Below are 487 nucleotides of genomic sequence, written 5' to 3'. Positions count from 1 at the left end.
GACCGCTTTGTCTAGGCTTGGGCTTACATTTAAGAGTAAATTTTACTTCATTTTCCTTACTATATACTATTTGAAACCTATTTACCAAAATTGTCCTAGTTTTGTATATGGAATTTTGGCATGGTATAACAACATACCCATATAATTAGTACAAAATAGCCCTAGTTATAAATATTGGCATCAAATAGCCAATAAATATATATCACAATAATAATAATATGCATATCACAACTTTTTTTTCTTCTTTGTCTATATCAACGTGTATATTAAAATTTTATTTTCATTCTTTGTATATAAATAATATTATTATTTATATATCGATAATATAAAATTATATATATAGTTATTGCTGCCTTTATATTAATGTATATCACAATAAAAATATTGTATTATTTGTATATCACAGTGTATAGCACATCAGACATATGTATACCAAAATAGATATCATAAGTTTATTTTTCTACTTTATGTATATCAAAAATTAATT

The sequence above is a fragment of the Nicotiana tomentosiformis genome, chromosome 2 (assembly GCF_000390325.3).
Source record: "Nicotiana tomentosiformis chromosome 2, ASM39032v3, whole genome shotgun sequence".
In the NCBI taxonomy this organism is placed as follows: Eukaryota; Viridiplantae; Streptophyta; class Magnoliopsida; order Solanales; family Solanaceae; genus Nicotiana; species Nicotiana tomentosiformis.
This window is presented reverse-complemented; position numbering follows the sequence as displayed.